The 20804-nt window shown below is 44.9% G+C and overlaps 1 long non-coding RNA gene across 1 annotated transcript; it reads right to left on the reverse strand.

The window, feature by feature from the left end:
* Positions 1-2292: 2292 nt before the first annotated feature.
* LOC132405805 (uncharacterized) lies at positions 2293-9414 on the reverse strand. Its single transcript, XR_009515977.1, has 4 exons — positions 9279-9414; positions 8311-8618; positions 4649-4722; positions 2293-3615 (listed from the first exon to the last, which is right to left on the reverse strand). It is a non-coding gene; the product is annotated as an uncharacterized LOC132405805 (long non-coding RNA).
* Positions 9415-20804: the final 11390 nt, after the last annotated feature.

Here is a 20804-nt window from a genome sequence, read left to right on the forward strand (position 1 = left end):
GGCCTCATCATGGCAGTAGAGGAGGCCATGTGTGCACATATCTGAATGGGAATGTGAAGCAGAGTTGAAGTGAGTGGCAACCGGGAGATCCTGTCTGTTGTGGCGGATGAAGCGGTCCCCCAACCTGCGTTGGGTCTTGCCGATGTAGAGGAGGCCGCACCGGGAGCATCGGATGCAATAGATTACCCCAACAGACTCACAAGTGAAGTGTTGATCATGAGGAGTGATTGGATAATGTTGACGTCAACTGGAGCAACAAAAAGAATTAATGGCAGCCACTGATTGCCATCGCACAGCGGTTTACCAATACCCTGATCCTCCTGATCGCTGAACTAGATAATTGTTCAAAAACTAGTCCACATCCCATGTGGAAATCAATGGTCAATTAAACTGATCTTGACCCACACGCCAGCAGGGCTCTCTGAAAGCAATGACTGTTGGCACTCTGTGTGATGTTGGAAAATCCACAGGAGATCTCCAGTCCCCTGAGCCTGCTGGGTCATTCGTTAAGATTACAACTGATTAAACAGGAATCCACTTTTCCACTGGTTCCCATGATCCCAGGCATGTCCAAAAATCATTTGATCTCAATCCTTATTGACTAAGCATGCTCAATACTTTGAAAATTCTGAAGATTCTCAACTCTCAGTGCAAAGGACTATTGTAACTGTGAATAACGTCACCAGAGAAACACTGAGCTAGTGGATAAAGAAGTGTTTTATTCAGCAAAAATAAGCATTAGGTGTCAATCCAATATTACATAACACTTTTATATGCTAGAGATCAAAGGAAACAGCAGGACAATTCTATAGTTATAAAGTATCTACAGTGCTTTCTTTGAATTACATATAGTTGTCAAACACTTTTTTCTTTGCACCCACACTCCAGACACCCAAAATGAATGTTAATCCCCACTGACTCTAGGTTGCATTCATGCATACGCAGGCATCTGCAGTCCAATTGTTCCCAGCTGCATCTTAAATTCTATCTGTAATCCACCTTTAAATCCAAAGATTGGTTGCTGGTGGAATTAATATTGGCTAAATCCCCCAACTCCAGAATACATTTTAACCATGACTTCATCTTACCTCAGTCTTTAATGTCGGCCCTGGGATTGATCCTGGTTTCAAACTCTCCAGCATGTGGAAAAACCTCCTTACGCTTCTACTTCATCTACATTACCTCACATTGTTCTCAGTTTCACTGAGTACAGGGTAATTTTCCTCAATCCCTCATGCCAGGACTCAGTCTAACAAATCCATTCGGCATCATCCCCGAATCGGTATGTGGTCCCCATGACAGTGGGAAAAAATGTGGCACAATGTGGAAGGTGGTCTCACTGGGTGTGAATATTTTCAGCTTGGCGTCCTCACGTTGTATGAGTTTAATTAGTGTGACCCAGCATCTTGTTCTTGTATTGGATATATATTTCAAAACCTAAACCATTAACTCTCTGTAGATGATCCCTGACTTACTGAGTAATTTCAAAACACATTGAGGCCTTTCAATGTCAGCAAGACCAAGGAACTGATTGTGGATGTCAGCAAGTGGAAGATGGGAGAACACACACCAATCTTCATTGACAGGTCGGTGGTGGAAAGGAAGAAGAGCTTTTAGTTCCTGGATGCTAATATCGCTGAGGATCTATCCTGGGCTACCATTGATGCAATCACGATGAAAACACACCAACAGCTCTACTTTATGAGAGGTGTAAGGAGATTCGGTAGGTTACCAAATACTCTAGCAAATTTCTACAGGTATACCATCACGACCATTCTGACCGGTTCCTCCAGCATCTGATATGGAGGGGCCAATGCACAGGAACGTAAGAGGCTTCAGAGGGTTGTAGGCTCAGGCAGCTCCATCAGGGACACAAGCTCCCCCCGCCATTGAGGACATCTTCAAAACGCAGTGCCTCAACAAGAGAGCATCCCTTATTAAGAACCTTCACTCTCTGGGACATGTCCTCTTTTCATTACTACCATCAGAGAGGAGTATTGGGAGCCTGAAGACCCACACTGAACATTTTAGGAACAGACTCTTCACCTCTGCCCTCAGAGTTTTGAACAGTCCACAAATCCATGAACTCTACCTCACTTCCCTTTTTTTACCATTTATTTATTTTTATTGAAATAAAAGTACAGTGTAGTAATTTGTTATAGTAATATAACAATATAGTAATTTGTTATGCCTGCACTGTATTGCTGACATACCACACAAAATTGACATGGTAATGAAGTGGTTAACAGAAAACATTACAGCAGCGGCTGTAGGATTGGGCTTCAAGTTGGTGCAGGAAGCATCGTGAAACTTTCCCAGCACAGTTTTCTCTGATTTGATTTGATTTGACTCAAAACCATTCACTTCATTGTATGTTTCGATGCCCATGTGGCAAGTTAAGCTAATCTGTATTTCACAATTTATGTCAGTGATGATAAACCTAATTCTGATTCTTTCACGGCACCTCGGTCTAATATAACACACTACTTACAATCAGATATTTGTCATGTGCATTGTTTGTTCTGAGAACAACCTTGGCAACGCTTGTTTCTGGTATTAATCCCCACAGTCAGGCATTAACATAGGATCGGAGTGAGAGTCCTCAGACAAAGGCAGTGCTCACCCAGTTCTGCACATCTAAGAGTGCACAACGAAACAGGCCATAAAGGGTGTGGCAGCTGAGTGGGGTGCCATACAAAAGCATGTGGGGACTGGGATATGAGTTGGTGGGGAATTAAAGCCAGTGGGGAGTGAGGGCCAAGGGAGTAGATTAGTTTTGGATATTAAAGACTGCAGGGATGAGGAAGCTCTACCACAATCTGGCTGTGTGCCCCTGTTGATTCATGTCCTGCCCCGCTCCCTGTGCAGTTTACATCGGGGAAACAAAACTATTGGGCTCACAGAGAGCTAGAAATGGAAACTGAAACTAAAACAGAATGCTAAAAAATGATTTGAATTCTGGCTGCAGATCACGACAATTGGGAGCACTGACGTGCTGGATGGGGAGTGGGGTGGGGGTCAGAAATTTCACCCTCACTCCTTCTTTAAATATCTCACCAGTTCAATCTTCTTTTGCCTTTCTTAGCACAATACAGTACATTAACCTGATCCAGTCTATTCCTTATTTCCCCCTCTTCCCTGCTTCCTTAAATGTTCTCCACAACCCTGACTCACCAAAGCCTGTGATAGTCCACCCAATCCAACTGTGCTTTCACATCTCGCCTAACACCCTTTAATATCAAACCCCACTCTACTATTTGTCTCCATCCCTTTTAGTATCTCATCCAGTCTAATGCTTCTCTCTCATCTCCCCCATCTGGGGTTGACCCCATTGATCAATATCTGCCTCACAGAAGTTGTTTCCTGATGCCAAGATGAGGGTCTTGCCCGGAAATGTCGACGATGTTCTGCCACAGATGCTGCCTGACCTGCTGAGTTCTGATAGCATTTTGTTTCTTCCTTCAGATTCCAGTTGATATTGGTTGATGTTATGTCGATGTTGGTTGATGTTAGTTGACGTTGGTTGATGTTACGTTGATGTTGATTTACATCTTTAGGCAGTTGAGGACTCTGCCCGGGCCGACTGCCTGCCCCTCACAGATGCTGCTTGACCTTCTGAGTTATTTTTTAAACAAAAGAGCATAAGTTTATTCACACAAAAATACACAAAATGCAAACGTCAAGACAGTGAACAAATTCAAATTAAGATATGATTATTACTGTCTAAAAGCAGTCAATTCCCTGGGAAGGAAAATCCCCCCCCCCCCACTGTACCCATGGTGACTGCATGTTCCCTCTCCAAGGACACCCAGGCACAAACGTATTCCCAGAAGAAGGGCAGGCAGTCGGCCAGGGCAGAGTCCTCGACTGCCCATCACCTGATCACCATGGCCATGCCTAGGACCAAGCCTACCAGTAGATCCTCTGAGTGACCCATGCCCTTCTGTACCGCGTGCCCATATACAGGATCAGGAGCGTGGGGCTGAAGTGTAAACAAGCTCTGATTAGCAGTCCTTTCAGATATGCAGACAGGGGCAGCAACCTCTCACACTCCATATCAACGTGACACACTGAGTCCTCCCGGCCGCCGAATGGACGGTGTGTCAGTGAACCAATTTAAAATCCTGTTGCACAGTACTGCCCACCCCCTCCGCCCAGGTTCCCGATGGACATAGGAAGGACCCCTGCATAAAGAGAGTTCCACTGCGGAGCTGCCCTGCCGCCGTGGTGAGTCTGGTCAGCAGCCGAAAGCAAGGAAGTGAAAGGTGTGCACGAGCAGAACAACAGCGGTCTCAGTGTGTCATGGAAAGGCAGGGTGGGCAGCGCTGCAAACGGCTCACGTTATGTGGGACAGACACTCTCCAGAGAGGTACCTCGGGCCCTGGGTCCGAGAGCAGTTCCAGCTGACCAGGTAGTAGCATAGCTGGGACCATAAGACCATAAGATACAGGAGTAGAAGTAGGCCATTCAGCCCATCGAGTCTGCTCCACCATTCAATCATGGGCTGATCCAATTCTTCCCACACCCTGCCTTCTCCCCATACCCTTTGATGCCCTGGCTAATCAGGAACCTATCTATCTTTGCCTTAAATATGCCCAATGACTTGGCCACCCCTCACACTCCCAAGCCTCCCCAACAACCAACTTACTGAGTTCTTCCAGCATTGGTCTTTTCACCATAGGTTCCGCTACCGAGTCTCCCTTGTTCCCCTGTCTCTAGCATCTGAGGAATAGATAATCATCCAATTTTAAACAGCTTCTCTTGCACGGTCTCATAAATCCATGATTCTGTGCTCAGTGACGTTTACTGTTGTCCAGTTAAGCAATGCCTCAATTTTAAAAGTTTTAAATGCTTTAAAAAGCATTAATAACTCATCAAGAGTGATTGATAAGTTTGTGGCCTTGGGTAAAAGATGAGTTATTAACTTCAAACTGTCTGCATAATTAATCAGAATTGACTTGCATGTGCATGTAACGAGAGCTGTATAACTCATCTCCTTCTACCTTAGGCCACGAGCTTATCAATCACCCATATGTGGACACTTTCTAGAGGCCCAAGATCCGTATGCTCCACGACTGCTGGACTAAGTGTGTAAGTGTAGGAGGGGACTATGTTGAAAAATAAATGTACTAGGTTTTCTAAAATTGACTCCTTCTACCTTAGGCCACAAACTTATCAATCATCCCTCATAGTTGTACTATATTGTATGTATATGTATATATATAAATTGATTAAGCATTGTTGTTTTTAAATAATTCATTATGGGTTGAGCATACAGATATGTGAAATGCAAACATCATCACGCTACCAATGTGATACGTGCACGCCTCACTTAAAGTAAGTTCAAAGTTACGCCTGCATTTTTGGATTTCTGTGAGTTTACAAAACAATCTGTGCCAACCAAGTTGCATGACTGAGCTAATCCCATTTGTCTGCATTTGGCCCATATCCACCTGAACCATTCTTATGCATATAATTGTCCAAAAGACTTAGATATCGTAATTGTATTTGGTTGTAGAGTAATTGAGAGCAGAATCATGCCCTTTGGCCCATCTAGTCTGTGTTTAACTGTTATTCTGGATAGACCCATCAACATGCACCTGGATTAATGCCCTCCATTCTCAATCCATCCACGTACTTATCCAAACTTGTCCATTTGTTCCTCTCTACTAATGATTCACTTGCCCCTTTGACCCTCCTTACTAATCCTCTTGTCCTTTTGTCCCTCCGCACTCATCCTCTTGTCCATTTTTCCTTCCCTACTAATCATTCATTTGTTCTTTAGTCCCTCCCCACTGATCTCCCTCCTGGCAGTTATCTCTGCAAGTGGAAAAAGTGTTACACCTGTCCACTCACCTCCTCCACCCAGGGCCTCAGTCAGCCCTTCCAACTGAGGCAACACTTCATCTGCAAATCTGCTGGGGTCTTCGATGGTATCAGGTGCTCGATGTAGCCTCCTTTACACTGGTGAGACCCAATGGAGACTAGTGATTGCTTTATCGTGCACCTCCACTTGACTGCAGGAAGTAGGATTTCCCAGTGACCATTCTGACACTTTGGTTCATGGCCTCCTCTACTGCCAGGTTGGAGGAGAAACACCTGATCTTCAGCCTGGATGGCAGCCAACCTGATGGCATGAACATCAATTTCTCTAACCTCTGGTTACTGTACCCCCTTTCTCCTCCTTTCTTCTTCAATTTCTCACTCAGCCCCCCACCTTACCTTTTCTCCATCTCACCTGCCTATAATCTCTCCCGGGTGCCTCCCTTTCCCTCTCTTTCTCCCATGGTCCCCTTCCTCTCCTTTCATATTCCTTTTTACTTCAGCTCTTCCACCTATCACCTACTTCATCCCCACTTCCCCACACACCAGGCTTCACCTTCACCTTCTAGCTTGTACTATTCCTCTCCCCCACCTTCTTTTCCTGGCTTTTCCCCCTTCCTTTCCAATCCTGATGAAGGCTCTCAGCCCCAAATGTTGATTGTATTAATTTCCATGGATGCTGTCTGACCAGCTGAGTTCCTCCAGTATTTTGTGTGTGCTACTAATCCAAACTTCTCCTAAATATTGCAATCAAACCCACATCCACCACTTCCACCGACAGCTCATGGCATACTCACACCATCCTCTGAATGAAAAAATCCCTCAGATTCCCCTTAAATATTTCAGCTTTCACACTTAACCTCTGACCTGCAGATCTTGCCTTATCCAAACTCAGTGGGAAAAGCCTGCTTGCATTTACAGCATTAATACCCTTCATAATTTCATTTATCTCTCTCAAATCTTCGCTCATTCTTCTACACTCTAGGGAATAAAGTCCATGTAAATTTTCTCTGTACTCGTTCAGTCTAATTGATAACTTTCCTGCAGGTAGGTGACCAGAACTGTCAGCCTCACCATCATCTTATACAATTTAATATCTTAACTCATAACTCTGTACACTGATTTATGAAAGGTAATGTGCCAAGAACTCTTTCTACAATGCTATTTACCTGTGAGTGCACGTTCAAGGAATTATGAATCTATATTCTCAGATCTCTCTGTCCTATCGCCCTCCTCTTTGCCTCACCATTACTGGCTATGTTCTACACTGGTTTGTCCTCCCAAAGTAAACCACCTCACACTTGTCTGCATTACATTTCAGTTGCCATTTTTCAGCCCATTTTCCAGCTCACTTTGATATCATTCCTTGCTGTCCATAATGCCCACAGTCTTGATGTCATCTGCAAATTTACTGATCCTTTTTACCGCATTATCCTCCAGATCATCAGTATGGATGATAAACGACAGCGGACACAGCACCAATCCCTGCAGCACACCATGAGTCACAGGCCTCCAGCCAGAAAGGCAACTATATACTGCTACTGTCTAATTTCTCCTGTGAAGCCAATCTTCAATCCAATCAACTACCTCTCCCCCAAGGCCAAGCAACTGAACCTTCTTGACCAGCCTCCTATGCGGGACTTTGTCAAAGACCTTGCTAAAGCCCATGTAGATAACATCCATTGCCTTTCCTTCATCAGCTTTCCTTGTAACCTACTCAAAAAACTGTAAAAGTTTGGTCAACATGACCAACCACGTACAAAGCCATGCTGATGATCTCTAATGAGGCGCTGTCTATACAAAGACTTATATATCCAGTCCCTTAGAATACCTTCCAATAATTTACCCACTAGTGACGTCAGGTTCATGGCTTATAATTTTCCATCTTATTCTTGAAGAACAGAAGAACATTAGCTGTCCTACAGTCCTCTGGAAACCTTGCTGGTGGCTCAGGACATTTTCATTACCTTTAACAGGTGTCCCAAAATTTATGTGCTATCTTTTCTTCTGGGAGCTTGTTCCATTTACCGACCACTATCTATGTGGAAAGGTTAGCCCCTCAAGTCCTCTTAACACTTTCCCCTTTCATTTTAAACCAACGCTGTTTAGTTTTGGACTCCTTTATCCTGGGGAAAGACTTTCAAATTGTCGGTGACACTCATGATTTTATTGAGCAACTTAAGTTCAGCCTTTTGTGCTCCAGGGAAAATTGTCCTATCCTTTTCAGCTTCTGAGTATCCAATGTGTTTTCACCTTCACAGAACAAACAAACCCTTTTGGTTGACAAGACCATTTCACTTCCTGGTTCATTTTAGCTTTACTTCTCACAGTGGCCCCAGTAGTGGGAAAAAAACTGTGACTTAGTTTTGTTTACACCTTTGCTTACTGACAGGGATGTAGCATCCTGTGTATTCCCAAACACTGGGTGCGTAGCAATCTTTACTTGCCTTTCGATATAATCAACAACATCAGTGAAAGTAGTCTTACCGTTGTGCTTTTCTTGCAGTTTACAGACCACCATTCTCCATTTATCCCTGAGCATACAGGGCAATTTCTTTACAGTCGACATGTTGGTAGGCATGTCCAATTCACACATGTACTGCACTTCTTCCATGGCATTACACCAGCCTCTAAGAGCCTTCACATCTTCAGATTTGATAAGTACCCAAGAGAGAACGTTTTGCATGTAGGCAGATGCAATTTTCTGTTCCATATGAAAATATTCCTGTAGTAAGGCCTTAGCCTTTAGATATCCTTCCTTACTGTCAACATGCTGGCACCTTCTGACAAGTTATCTAGGGAATCAGAATCAGAAACAGGTTTAATATCACTGGCATAGGTCATGAAATTTGTTATTTTTGCAGCAGTAGCACATTGCAATACATAATAATAATAAAAATTGTGAATTATATTAAATATATAAATAAATTAGTTAAGTTAAATAAGTAGTGCAAAAGAAGCAGTAGGGTGGTGTTCACGGGTTCAAGGTCCATTCAGAAATTGGATGGCAGAGAGGAAGAAGCTGTTTCTGAATCATTGAGTGTGTGCCTTCAGGTTCTTGTACCTCCTCCCTGATGGTAGTAATGGGAAGAGGTCACGTCCTGGGTGATGGGGTTCTTAATAATGGGTGCCACTTCTTTGAGACACTGCTCTTTGAAGACATCCTGGATACTACGGAGGAGGGTATGTATCCATGATGGAGCTGACTCAGTTCACAAATTTCTGCACCTCACTGTGCAGTAACGCCCCTCCCCATATCAGATGGTAATGTGGCCAATTACTATGCTCTCCTTGGTAAATCTAGAAATTTGCAAGTAGCATTGGTGACATGCCAAATCTCCTCAAACTCCTAATGAAGTAAAGTCACCGTTATGCCTTCTTTGTAACTGCTTTGATATGTTGGGCCCAGGATAGATCTTCAGAGATGTTGACACCCAGAACTTGAAATTGCTTACTCTGATCCTTGGTGTGTGTTCCCTCTTCTTTGCCATCCTGATGTCCATGATCACTTCTTTGCTCTTGTTGATATTGAGTGCAAGGTTGTTGCTGCCACACCACTCATCCAGCTGATATATCTCACTCCTGGATGTCTTCTCGTCACCATCTGAAATTCTGCAATAATTCTGTTGCCAGCAGCTTTAAAGATGGCATTTGAACTGTGCCTAGTGTTACAAAGGATGAACAGCTCTGATGGGCAGAAGGGTGCAGAGTTGCCCATGTTCCCCCCCCCCCCCCCCGGGAGAATCACAAACCGTTACTGTTGCTATGCTGCTAATGAGAGAGAGAGAGATAAGAGAAAACATGCTGGAACTGGAACATCTGCTACAGATAAGAGAGAGATAAGGGAGGGGAGAGAGACTTGTTGACTCACCATATTATGACTTCTGAAAGACTTATGACTTCTGAGAGGGTTATTTACCTTATACCATTCTGTTCATTAAAATTCCTCAGTGGACAGCCAGAGTGGGCTGGTTTGATGGACACAGCCATTCAAAATTGAGTGACAACTGAGACCCTGTGAGTAGGGATAAAAATGAGGTCTGGGGAGACACCCCTCAGACACACCAGGGGACACACTAGTGAGCACTGCTTGAGTGTTGGAACCCACGTGAAGGTGTGGGGCATCGGAGACCGAACAAGGGATCGGTCAGTTTAACTCTCAGTGTTATAGCAGGGCTGGTGGGGGCTTGTGTGCGTGTCCACTCATGCCAGAGTGACGAGTCCACCATAGAAGAACGGTCCAGCTGAAGGACAGAGGGGTCATACCTGAATGGCCACAACAACATATCGACGGATCAAGAACGTAAAGGAAGGTTTGCCTGCCTGTAGCTGTTACTGCTCACTCTCTCTCTCTCTCTCTCTCTCTCTCTCTCCAACAATTACAACACAACAACCAACATCTACCTCAGCACTTATGAACTGAACGGAACTTCATACTTATAAATGACAATTCATTATCCCCTAGACATCGATAGAGCTTGTTTATTATTGATTATTATTATAACCACATTTTTAGGTTTATTATTGCTATCATGTATTATCTATATATTTGCATTATTGATATTGATTTGTATATTTTACTAATAAACACTGTTTGAAAATAGTACCACCAGACACCAACGGATTCTTCTCTCTCTGCTGGTTAGACACCCAGTTACAGGTACGTAACACTAGCCACACTATCCTAGATATGGAGCGAGTGGAGTGGTGGCCTAAGCACACACCTTCGAGGTGCGCCAATGCTGATTGTCAGAAAGGTGGAGATGTTATGTCTGATCTGAGCAGACTGTGGTCTTCCGGTGAGGAAGTTTATCATTCATTTGCAGAGGGAGGTACAAAGGCCCAGGTTCTGGAGCCTTTCGATCAGAATTGTTGGAATGAGTGTGTGTTGCCTTTATGGCAGTTATTTAGTTTATAATATTTTCACTTAGTAATTCGTTTGTTAGCATTCTAGCTAAAGTTAGGATTGTTTAAAGTAAATTCGTTGTCTGTGATATATCGCGGCATGCGATGACGTCACATCTGGTTTCGCCGCGTCTTGTGGGAAAATACCGGTTTGGGAGAAACGGAAAGGTGGGGGCCGACATGTGCGAGTCCTGCGCAAGCGCCAGCAAAGTTTTCTTTCTATGCACCAGAAACATAGTGAGAGCAACACTGTAAGTCATGAGATAATCAATATGTTGAATTAAAATGTTAACGCCGATCCTGTTAAAAGTAACGACGATCAATAAGAATTATGTTTTCGTTAGTTAAAGAGTTGCGGATAGTTTGTGCTGAAGTGTATTTAAAGCAGTCAATGGCGCAGGTAGATTCTGACTGTATGCTGCACTTTAATGTAATGTAGTTGTTGTAGTTTTACTTTTGCAAGTATTTACGATGTAAATGTAATATCAAGAAGGAAACAAATGCTGTACAAATCTTGTATTGTTTTATCAACAGTTTTCACCATATGTTAATGTGGAAGAGTGAACAGTAAATGGTTAATCTTACTGTGATCTTGTTGTCATTGACAAAGGTTTAACTCGGTGTTTAGTTCAGCGTGATCTTACATGCCGAGCGAGAACACACCAGTGAAAAAGCGGCATTATCAGGTGTTTCAAGTGCTGCAATGACAACTCGATCCAGCTTCAAGTTGTTGTCACCCAGCGACAGGGGCAGTAGGACATCAAGTAAGGCCGCCCATGCAAGAGCTAAGGCAGAAGCCGCCAAGGTGCGAGTGCGCTACGCCAAACGAGAAGCAAAATTGAAAATGGAAGCGGCTGCCAAAGAAGTCCAAAACCAGTTGGAAAGGGCAAGGATAGTGGCAGAGTTAGAAGTGCTGCCGCTGGAATGAGAAGAAGAAGCTGCCAGGGTGGAAGCAGAGTTCATAGAAGATGCTGAAGAAATGCATGATCTGGTTGACGTAAAATCTACTTCAGAAAAGACCAGATTGGAACGCACAAGCGACTATGTCCAATCTCAAATAGACTGGAAGATTTGTTCTTCCTCTCCATACTTACACGATAACGCCCCACGTCATGAGGAGTCTCAGAGAGATCCAATTGCATCACATCCATCCGAGGAAGACAATTTACCCTTGCAACTCCGCGATGAAGTCAAGAATGAAAGGGCTGATGACAAATACTTCTCCACACCAAACTTACACAGATTTGGCGAGAAGAGAGGCAAAGGCTGAATTCAGAACAGCAAAGTCCATAACAGAGGTACGCCCTAGGTCATATACCCGCCGACATACTTCCCCAGGCCGCATGCCACTTGCAATTGAACCCCGGCACAGTATTTAGCACGACAAGATCTCGTCACTTCAGGACTATACCAGTTCGACGACAAACCTGAAAATTACCGTGCATGATACTCCACGTTCACCAACACTATCGACGGAATCCAGCTCAGAGCAACCCAAGAGTTGAATCTTATGGCTGTTATGAATGTACCACAGCTCTGAGGGGCCGAAGGGTGCGGGGTAGCCCCCTCCTTTGTGAGAATCGCAAGAACATTATTGGGTTGGGTCAGAGGATCCAGGAAATGAGAGAGAGACATGGCCATTGTCTCCTGGAGACCACGTTTGTGGATTGGGGGACTATGCTACGTGCAAGCCCTCGGGCAAAGTGGGCTGGTTGAGAGAGAGATTGTATCACCCCAACCTGATTGACATCTACTACCCTGCGAGGTAAGATAAAAGAGGGGCTGTAGGAACAACCCCTCAGATGCACCAGAAGAAACGCTAGCGATCCCGTAATAGCGGGAAGCCATTTGAAGGAAGCCACGTGCGTTCAGTTCCCTTGCCTGGGGGCTGGTGGCTGGTACCACGGAAAACGACTTGGAACTAATAACGGGGAAACCAACTCCCCCGATGCAACGGATTGGCCTCATAAAAGACCGTCTCTCTTAAACCCAAAGAGCTGCAGCTTGAAAGGACAGTGACTTTTATCTTTCCATTGGACAATACAATATCCCCTAGACAAATGATAGAGCTATTGCTTAATTGATGATTATTATTATACCTGCGTTTTTAGATTGAGTATTGACGACGTATGTTATCTGAATGTCTGTATTAATCTTATTTTAGTGCCCCTTTATAAATAAAGACTTTTAAAAATAGTACCATCAGACTTCAACGGACCTCTCGATCTTTGCTGGTAAGTGACCCAGTTATGGGGTTCGTAACAAAAATTGGGGTTCTCGACTCGAGATTTGAAACCAAATTGGGGAGCCAGTGAATCGGGCTTGTAAGTCCAAACTTGGATCTGGTACGCAGGTAGCCAGATGGGAAACCAGCAAAGATGGACGTGGATGAATTTATAGAAAACCCGACTCTGGAGGCGCTAGAGGTGGCCACCAAATCGGACTTGGTAAATTTGGCGAAGGGGTTAAACCTCGCAGAGGTGAGGTTGTCAATGAAAAAGCGGGAGGTGCGAAGGGCTATAACTCAGTATTATATTGTGAGGAATGTGTTTTCAGCTGAGGTATTGGAAAATATCCCTGAAAAGGTACCAGCTAGTGGGATGGCTCAGTTAGAGTTGGAGAAATTAAGGTTGGAACATGAAATTAAGTTAAAGCAGCTGGAAGCAGCCAAGAAAGAGAGAGAGAGAGAAAGAGCCGAGAAAGAGAGAAAGAGCCGAGAAAGAGAGAGAGAGAGAAAGGGCCGACAAACAAAGGGAGCAGGCGCGCCAGCTAAAGGAGTTAGAGGTGAAACGGGATCAGGAGCTCCAGCTAAGGGCATTAGAGGTGAAAAGGGAGCAGGAAAGAGCTGAGAAGCAAAGAGAGCATGAACTTCAGTTAAAAAAGCTGGAAGCAGCTGAGAAGGAGAAGGAAAGGGCTGAGAAGGAGAGGGAGGCAGAGAGACAGAGGAAACATGACTTGGAGATGGAGAAGTTAAAGCAAGAGCAAGGGGTCAGACCGAGAGGAGCGTTTCAATGTTAGTCAAGAATTGAGGCTAGTACCTCCGTTCGAGGAAACGGACGTCGATAGTTACTTCTTGCTTTTTGAAAAGCTGGCAGTGAATCAGAAGTGGCCCAGAGGTCAGTGGGTGGCGCTGTTACAAAGTGTGTTAAAGGGGAAGGCACAGCGGGCATATACGCCGTTGGCCATGGAGGAAGGAGAGGAGGAGAGTTATGACAAAGCAAAGGCGGCCATTCTCCGGGGTTATGAGCTAGTACCTGAGGCTTATAGACAAAAGTTTAGAAGTTTAAAGAAAGGGTGGAATCAGACGCATACCGAGTTTGCCTATGAGAAGGGTGTGCTCTTGGACCGGTGGTGCACAGCAGAGAGAGTGGGAGAAGATTATGGGCATCTCAGGGAGTTAATTCTGATTGAGGAATTTAAAGGGTGTGTTTCGGAGGATATCCGGACGTATCTGAATGAGAAGCCAGATAAGCCCATCTCGGAATTTGCTAGGTTCGCAGATGAATATGCCCTAACCCACAAGACAAAGTTTTCCTCGAATAAAAGTACCCAGAGAGACTGTGGAAACGATCAAGAAAGTCCGCCGGCTGAGGCAGAGGTCCTGTCGGGAGCTAGTGGTAAGGTCGAGGGGGAAAGGCCAGATGGCCAGAGATTTCCGGGCTTGACCTGTTTTAATTGTGGAAAAGTGGGACATATTGCATCGCAGTGCTTTGCTCTGAGGAAAGAAACAGGAAAGGGGAAAGCAGCAGTCCCTATCGGATGTGCCGTGGTAATCAGTAGATCGACAAGAGAGCCCCGGGTAGACAGAGTACGAGAAGGGTTGGAGACTTGTCTGTCACACGGAACCATGTCTGTGAGGGAGGGAGACACACCAGTTCCCGTACGGATCTGGAGAGACACAGGATCTGTCGTTGATCTGCAGTAAGGTACTAGAGTTTGGTCGAAAGATGAGAATGGTAGCTGTAAAGGGGATAAGTAAAGGAACAGAAATGGTGCCCTTGCATAAGGTCATTATGGATTGTGAGCTGGTATCTGGACCAGTTGAAATAGGGGTGCGATCGGAATTCCCGAAGAAGGACGCGGACGTCCTTCTCAGTAACGATTTAGCAGGTGGTAAGGTTTGGGCAGCCATGACGATGGCCAGCCCACCGGTGAGTGCGGTGGCCCCGCCCCTAGAGTCCCAGATCTACCCCGCATGCGCGGTCACTCGCAGCCTGTCGAGAAAGGCAGCTGAGAACGAGAGCAGTTTAAATCTGGCCAGTTTCGATTTGGCCGAGACGTTTCTACCGACCTTGTACCACGAGGGTTTAGAGGGTGGTAAAACGAAGAGTAGTAAAGTAAAAGAGGGTAAGGAAGCGGAGGTAGATCTGTCCTTAGCGAGGAGAAAGGTCCTAGAGGCCGGAAATAAAGATGAGGAACCGCTAGAGCGGAGTTGGACATGGATGATCTGTCTGGTTTGGCAGAACTGTTTGAAGAAGTTGAAAATTCTAAAGGTGTTCCCAATAATGAAATGAGGGCAGTCCTAAAGGAAAAGGATGCTATTACCTCGAAGAAGTCTGCTGGGTTGGCAGATGAGGTTGTTTCAGCCCGCGGGGTTGAGTTTACTCCGGAAGGGAGTTGCCCGGAGAGTACCTGGGAGGATCGGGGGAACTTAGAATTTGAAAAGGGTACGGGTATTGAAAGCCTGGAAGAGGCCAACGTCCCGTTTGAGTGTGTCCAAGATGGGGATGCACTTGGTACTGAACCTAGTAATGGAGCTCAGAAAAAGTCTGAGGTATTTGATTCAGTTGAACGGGACGGCCCTCCTTGTGGGTCAGATAGACTTGGTTCAGTGGGAAAAGGGTTAACCTTGGTAACTGTGGGAAGTGAGAGTTCCCAGGTGTTTGTGCTCGAAGGTGTGTTCAAAGTTAATGCAGAGTTTAAGAATGGGGAGATAAGAATTATCATTGAAGGAAACGGGAAATCTATAGTTCCCAAATCGAATGAAGAAATTCTAAGCCCTGCAGATCGCTTACAGATTAAGCCGGAATATGACAGGCACCCCCCCCCCCCCCACCACCACTATTGTTATTCCAGCGTGTGGTGTAAAAGGGCAGAATTTGAAATGCTGCTTGAGCAAGGAAGTCGAACTGAAACCACATAGTCTGAAGGGGCCTGACGAGAGGGTTAGCCACCTGTGTAAAATTACAGAGAGGTGGGTGGAAATTCAGAAGATGGGTTAAGTTTGGGACATGGTGTTGATAAAATAATTCCTATGGAACAGGCGGGCGAGGGTTTATCTCGCCACCTTACTCAAATTCCCCTGAAAAGAGGCGACGGTTAAGGGGGACGCCATTTTTAAATAGCAAAACCGGTTGTACGGGATTTCGACAAAGCCTGTGAATAATATAGACAACTCCCTTGGAAGCCTGCCTGTTCAGTTTGAAAATGACCGAAAGACTAGTATTTACATAAACTTTTGTAGATGCACATAAGCTAAGAGCACACCTCCTTAGTTTTGTTGCTGAAAAAAAATAATAAAATAGGTGGTTATTAAATTGAAGTCTGATGCTACAAGACGTTGGTACGGTACAAGATGTTAAGATATTAAAGAAAGTGACACTGAAATTGTTAACTGTTTAGATACTGAATTGAATGTATCACAGTATTACTCTGTAGAGAAAAAAAAACTTTTGTATTGTGTTAGATTCTAAAACCCTGTAAGACTCTGTACTACTTCGCTTTCACCGCTGGTGAAAACACTTTGAAGAAAGGGGTGTTATGAATGTACCACAGCTCTGAGGGGCCGAAGGGTGCAGGGTAGCCCCCTCCTTTGTGAGAATCGCAAGAGCATTATTGGGTTGGGTCAGAGGACCCAGGAAATGAGAGAGAGAGACATGGCCATTGTCTCCTGGAGACCACGTTTGTGGATTGGGGGACTATGCTACGTGCAAGCCCTCGGGCAAAGTGGGCTGGTTGAGAGAGAGATTGCTTCTCCCCAACCTGATTGACATCTACTACCCTGCGAGGGAAGATAAAAGAGGGGCTGTAGGAACAACCCCTCAGATGCACCAGAAGAAACGCTAGCGATCCTGTAATAGCAGGAAGCCATTTGAAGGAAGCCACGTGCGTTCGGTTCCCTTGCCTGGGGGCTGGTGGCTGGTACCACGGAAAACGACTTGGAACTAACAACGGGGAAACCAACTCCCCCGATGCAACGGATTGGCCTCATAAAAGACCCGGGCAAGTTTAAAACAGTCTCTCTTAAACCCAAAGAGCTGCAGCTTGAAAGGACAGTGACTTTTATCTTTCCATCGGACAATACAATATCCCCTAGACAAACGATAGAGCTATTGCTTAATTGATGATTATTATTATACCCGCGTTTTTAGATTGAGTATTGACGACGTATATTATCTGAATGTCTGTATTAATCTTATTTTTGTGCCCCTTTATAAACAAAAACTTTTAAAAATAGTACCATCAGACTTCAACAGACCTCTCGATCTTTGCTGGTAAGTGACCCAGTTACGGGGTTCGTAACATGGCGAAATGGCTGGGGAACGAATCATGCGAACAGGTGAGATGCATACGTTCAGTGTACATCATCAACCCCGAGCTAGCCTTAAGCAAAGCATGGGAGAGACTTCGGGAGGGCTATGCGGCCCCTGAAATTATTGAAGCAGCGCTATACCAATGTCCGGAAAATTTTCCAAAGGTGTCAGCCAAGGACCACATTAAGTTAAGGGAGCTCGGAGATTTACTCATGGAGATTCAAGGTGCCAAAGAAGATGGCTACTCAACTGGTCTAGTATACCTAGATACTCCATCCAGGATTAGACAAATCGTGGACAAACTTCCATTTGGGCTGCAGGACAGGTGGGTGTCTGTTGCCTCAGAGTACAAAGAAGACCACAATGGTCGATTTCCTCCCTTTGAGTATTTCACTAGGTTTGTGTGCAGGGAGGCGAAGAAGCGAAACGACCCTAGCCTCATGGGTCAAGGAAGCAGTACAATTTACACCAAGCCAGATAAATCCTCTTCGAATAATTTCAACCTTGATAAACCCGTTTCAGTGCTTAAGATTGAAGTCTTTACAACTAACCACAACCCTAGCAAGAATTGTCCATTGCATAACAAACCCCGCCTCCTCAGAAAACCCCCTTGAAGAGAGGATGGCCCTTCTCAAGGAGAAAAGAATATGTTTTAAATGCTGTTCCTCGACCTCTCACTTTGCTAGAGAGTGTACGATTGCCATGAAGTGTCCGGAATGTAATAGCACTAATCACGATGGGGCCATGCATCCCGGCCCGTTACCGCAAACCGACAACGCTCCTTCACCCCCACAACAGGACGGTGGGGAGGGAGAGGCTCACTCCAGGACAACTGTTGTCAGCACGAGCTGTACAGAAGTTTGTGGTCAAGCTCAGTCAAGCCATTCTTGTTCAAAGATCTGCCTCACTAAGGTGTACCCTAAGGGAGCCAAAGACAAGGCCATCAAAGCCTATGTAATTCTGGATGATCAGAGCAATTGCTCACTAGTCAGTCCAGAGTTCTTTAAATTGTTCAACATTGAGAGTTCTACTACCTTAGAACCTGCTCAGGCAACGTGGAAACTCATGGGAGGAAGGCAGAAGGCTTCCAGCTTGAGTCCCTGGATGGTAAAGTCGTCATCTGTCTCCCTCCATTCTTAGAGTGCAATGAAATTTTGAATAACCACACTGAGATCCCGACGCCAAGTGCAGTGCTACACCAGCCATGTCTCCGCCACATCGCCAAACACATCCCAGAACTGAATCCAAAAGCAGAAATACTCCTGCTATTAGGAAGAGATGTTCTTCGGGTGCACAAGGTTAGGCAGCAGGTCAATGGACCACACGACGCCCCCTCTGGGCTGGGTGGTGATAGGAGAGATGTGTCCTGGCAATGTACACAAACCGACAGTTAGCATGCTCAAGACCAATGTGCTAGAGAGTGGCCGCCATTCAATTTTTCAACCCCGCACAAGTGTCACGTGTATTAAGGAAGCACGACAAGGCTTTGATAAACGTAAAGTAACTGACAAGACGCTGGGTCAGTCAGTCTTCGCTCAAACTGAGCATGATAATAAACTTGCTCAATCAGCTCAAGATGCCATTTTCTTATAAACAAAGGACACCAAGGTCTTCAGAGATGAAGCAAATAATGGGGTCGCCCCACTGCCTTTCAGAGAACCACGCCAGTGCTTGCCAAACAACAAAGAGCAGGCAGTCAGGCGGTTCACGTCCTTGCAAAAAACCCTGAAAAGGAAACCTGAGATGCAGCAACGCACCCGATTGACCCGCGAGGTACTGTGCACACTAATGGCAGAGGTCACAGCCATTATAAATGCACAACCACTCCTACCCGTGTCTTCTGACCCAGAAAACCCCTTCATACTCTCACCATCAATGCTCCTTACGCAGAAGGCAGGAGCTCCCCCTCCACCAGGGGACCTCTCCGATAACGACCTGTACACAAAGCAATGGAGACAGGTCCAGGCTCTGGCAAATCGGTTCTGGTCTCGTTGGAGACAGGAATATCTACCTCTGTTGCAACAGAGACAAAAGTGGACAGAACCCTGCAGGAATCTTCAAGTTGGAGATTTAGTCCTGCTCAGGGACAAGCAAATCACCCGCAACTGCTGGCCAATGGCCAGAATCACTGCCACATTCCCTAGCAGGAATGGACATGTCAGGAAGGTTGAGTTGAAAACTACCGACCAAGGTGATGTGAAAATTTACCAAAGGCCTGTTACAGAAGTCATTCTACTTCTACCTAAGGACTGATTAGAGACTAAAGTTTTATATTATGTTCATTGTGACCTTACGAAGGTCAGGCGGGGAGTGTGTTGCCTTTATGGCAGTTATTTAGTTTATAATATTTTCGCTTAATAATTTGTTTGTTAGCATTCTAGTTAAAGCTAGGATTGTTTAAAGTAAATTCGTTGTCTGTGATATATCACGGCATGCGATGATGTCACATCCGGTTTCGCCGCATCTTGTGGGAAAATACCGGTTTGGGAGAAATGGAAAGGTGGGGGCCGACATGTGTGAGTCCAGCACAAGTGCCAGCAAAGTTTTCTTTCTATGCACCAGAAAAATAGTGAGAGCAACGCTGTAACTCACGAGATAATCGATATGTTGAATTAAAATGTTAACGCCGATCCTGTTAAAAGTAACGACGGTCAATAAGGTTTATGTTTTCTTTAGTTAAAGAGTTGCGGATAGTTTGTGTTGAAGTGTATTTAAAGCAGTCAATGGCGCAGGTAGATTCTGACTGTATGCTGCACTTTAATGTAATGTAGTTGTTGTAGTTTTACTTTTGCAAGTATTTACGATGTAAATGTAGTATCAAGAAGGAAACAAATGCTGTACAAATCTTGTATTGTTTTATCACCAGTTTTCACCATACGTTAATGTGGAAGAGTGAACAGTAAATGGTTAATCTTACTGTGATCCTGTCGTCATTGACAAAGGTTTAACTTGGTGTTTAGTTCAGCGTTATCTTACACGCCAAGTGAGAACACTACAGAGTGTGTTAAATGCTGAGCTGGAGTTAATATAAGTACAGAATTAGTATTATCCAGCTGATCCAAGGCTGCGTGAAGAGCCAATGAGATCGCATCTTGTAGGCCTATTGTGGTGATAGGCAAAGACACCCGAGTTGTTTCTAGCCATGACCAACCTCTCAACGCACTTCATTGCGTTAGATGTGAGTGCTACTGGACAATATTCGTTTGGGCAACTCACCGTGCTCTTCTTGGGCACTGGTGTGAGTGTGCCCTTTTGAAAGCAACCTCTATTGTACTAATCAAGGAAACAGAGGCAGTGACTATAGCTGACAGCCCTGCCTTCAGCACTGATTTCAAAAGCATTCACAAGTGCATTAGACTGCAGAGTCGAGTCAAGTCAAGTTGCTTTTTATTGTCATTTCGACCATAACTGTTGGTACAGTACACAGTAAACACGAGATAACATTTTTCAGGACCATGGTGCTACATGAAACAGTACAAAAAACTACACTGAACTACGTAAAAACAACACAGAAAAAAACTACACTAGACTATGGACCTACCC

Source organism: Hypanus sabinus, chromosome 16 (genome assembly GCF_030144855.1).
Source record: "Hypanus sabinus isolate sHypSab1 chromosome 16, sHypSab1.hap1, whole genome shotgun sequence".
Taxonomy (NCBI): domain Eukaryota; kingdom Metazoa; phylum Chordata; class Chondrichthyes; order Myliobatiformes; family Dasyatidae; genus Hypanus; species Hypanus sabinus.